Source organism: Crocodylus porosus, unplaced genomic scaffold (assembly GCF_001723895.1).
Source record: "Crocodylus porosus isolate Cpor-Errol unplaced genomic scaffold, CroPor_comp1, whole genome shotgun sequence".
Taxonomy (NCBI): domain Eukaryota; kingdom Metazoa; phylum Chordata; order Crocodylia; family Crocodylidae; genus Crocodylus; species Crocodylus porosus.
The window spans coordinates 12,926,197-12,928,953 of record NW_017728932.1 but is presented as its reverse complement, the minus strand read 5'-3'; the positions used below and the strand labels follow the sequence as shown (position 1 = coordinate 12,928,953).

The following is a 2,757-nucleotide window of genomic DNA, read 5'->3' as shown; positions in this document are numbered from 1 at the left end:
GGCCGCTCTGTTGAGCCAGGTCTGCGTGTGATTGTCCCCACTGGTTTCTGAGCCCTAATGAATTGTCCCATCACACCGTAACTCTGCGAGACAGCCTCCCGTTTTATAGCTGGGGAAACCGGAGAGGCGGAAGGGTGAACTGACCTGCCCAAGGATAAGCAGCAAGTCAATGGCAGAAGCAAGTGAAAAAGGTCCAGAGGTCCTGCTTCCTCTTCCATACACATTAGCCTTGCTGCCTTCTTATGAAGCAAGTCTTCCATACACATTCGATAGATATATTAGATTGACTCTCGCTCCCTGGGAAGTTCACTGACTGTGAAATTAGTAAATTACGTAGGCCCGAAGAACTTGGAAAAACAATATAATCCTGGGGGTACTGAAATAATTAATTTGCTAATCAACTACACCTTGCTTTTTAATTTGCAAAGGGTGCTCCGTTTTGTTTCCGATTTCAGTCACCTCAGGAAGAGCAATATTTCAGGAAACACAGCAACCTCCCTCTCAAACCTATTGCCTGGAGTATGGGCAACATCAGGGAGGTAGCTGTTTCTCAATATACGCGTCCTCATGTCTTATATCTTATCCCTGCCCTGAGCTCCAAATTTCAGGGCATTCTAAGTAACCTCAAAACAGACAGAAATTCTCCATAATAATTAGCGGTATAAGCTGAACCAGCACTCTGCAGTTGTATGGGCTGTGCTGTCCAGCACAGACAAAACGGATCCTGTGATCTGCCCCAGGAAATGTTGCAGGCCAACTTCCCCAACTAAGTTCAAACGAAGAAAATCAGGTTCTGAGATTTTTACGATTTTCTGTTTTGTTCTGACTTATCTTCTGGTTTCACTTTGTTGCTGTTGTTTGCACTAAATCATCTCAAATGCAGGGTTTGCCAGAAAAGACAATTAATACAGGGAAGGGGGAAAGTATTACCATCTATTATTTGCCATAACATGAATTTAAACCGGGAAGTCAAATGATAAAATATGTGTTGGAAAGGGTTGAGGAGGGAGTACCTAAATGAGTAATAGCCTTGGGCTTCCGAGCCTTGAACTTAATGTGCTAAGTAAATCCCCGAGGTTAAAAAGTATGAAAATTGTTGCAGCTTGGGGAGATATATTTTAACTTTGCAAAAGGTCCTTGCAAATCCACCGCGAGGATTTTAGATAGGTCTGTATGTAGCCCAGCATCCAGAAACTGTGAGTGTGTATATGCGTCTGTAAGTATATGAAAAATTATCAACATTCAATCTCTACTATCAGAGTGAGTGCTGGGCTCCCGAGTAAAATAAGCATCAGAATTTTTCATTAGTATGGTAACAAGGGTGAAGGGAGATATTTGGATACATACGTTTGTATTGCTATAATTGTGTATGTGAGAGAACATGCATCTCTGTATGTTTGTCTGTGTACAGCGTGTGCACACGCACATACACATGGGAAAGTTAAAAGCAAGTTCTGGGGCTGAGAAATTGCAGAGGCTCACCCTGCCATGTCTGCAAAATGGAACTGGCTAAATATAAATATATATATATATATATATATATATATTTTAAAAGGAACATTTTCCAGTAGAAATGAATAGTGAGCACTTAGTGAGAGTGCAAGTGGTGTCTGGAGAGGGGGAAGCTTTGCAGCCTGACCCCAGGGATGGATGGAGCTGGAGCGGAGCGGCCCCAGTCTTGTAAAGGTGTGTGACAATTGTGTGCGCTTGTGCGAGGCAGTTGACTCCTTTGTGCCACGCATTCATGCCTGGCTCCAACTCTTTCCCTTTAAAACTCTTTCTCCCTATTGAGTTGACCATGCTTCTGAATTTATGAAGAGAGATGTTTTAGCAGAAATCCCCCAGAGTCTCCCATCAGTCCTAAATCCCCAGCCTGCTCTCCCTGGGAGCCCTCATGACACAGAGCATGCCAAACCAGCTTCCTTTTGCCTATGCATTAGCAATCTATTTTACCTTTTTGACATCTCTCACACATAAACCCGTAAGAGAGAAATAAAATATCTGTCTCTGGGCGAAAATAAAGCTTTGCCTCCCTCCTGATCTATAGGATATAAAATAAAGCCCTAGCTCTGATAGTGGCTTTTCCTTATGCTGGAGTTGCTTTTGCACACCCGGAGACAATGAAGATGAATGAGCTGGGATTGGACGCACCCTCTTGGGGTTGGTTTCACCCTCTTGCTTTATGGTCTCTCCGCCGCCCCACACCTCTTTCCTTCTCTGCTCTCCTTTATTCGTCTTCTAGCTGCCCTTTCCCTCCCCTGGAAAAACAAACTTGTTTCGCAGGCGCAAGCCGGACACACCGCCCCTCCCTCTCCCCAGCCTTTTAGTTGCTCGGGCATTAGGAAGAAGACAGCCCGTCTGCGCCCGAAGTGCAAGGCCGGGAGACGCCCTGAGCAAGCGGACCCCCCCGAGCTGCCGCCGTGCGCGGCGATGCGGGGTGCGGCGGGGCTTTCCCCGGGCCTCGCACCGGCTGCGGAGGCGCCCGGCTTTCCCCGCCGGCAGGGGCAGGGCCGGCCCCAGCGCGGAGGCGGGCTCTGGCCTGGCGGGGGCCCGGGCAATTTGCGCTGCGGGAGGCGCCCTCCGCCTTGGCCCGGGGTGCGGCTGGGCCCGCGCCTGTCGCGGGGTAAGCGGAGGGGCATCCGGCCCGGCCTGCGGCTCCCCCGGGTGGGGCTTTGCGGCCGCGGCCGGGGCAGAGCCAAGCCCGGCTCCCCGGGGCCGTTTCCCCCTAGCCCGCGCCAAGCAGCCGCGCGGGGCAGC

At 49.6% G+C, this 2,757-nt stretch overlaps 1 long non-coding RNA gene across 1 annotated transcript in view; it reads right to left on the bottom strand.

The window, feature by feature from the left end:
- Positions 1-2,757, bottom strand: part of LOC109317144 — a 6,130-nt gene that overhangs the window by 2,531 nt on the left and 842 nt on the right. The gene's annotated exons all lie outside the window — the stretch shown is intronic.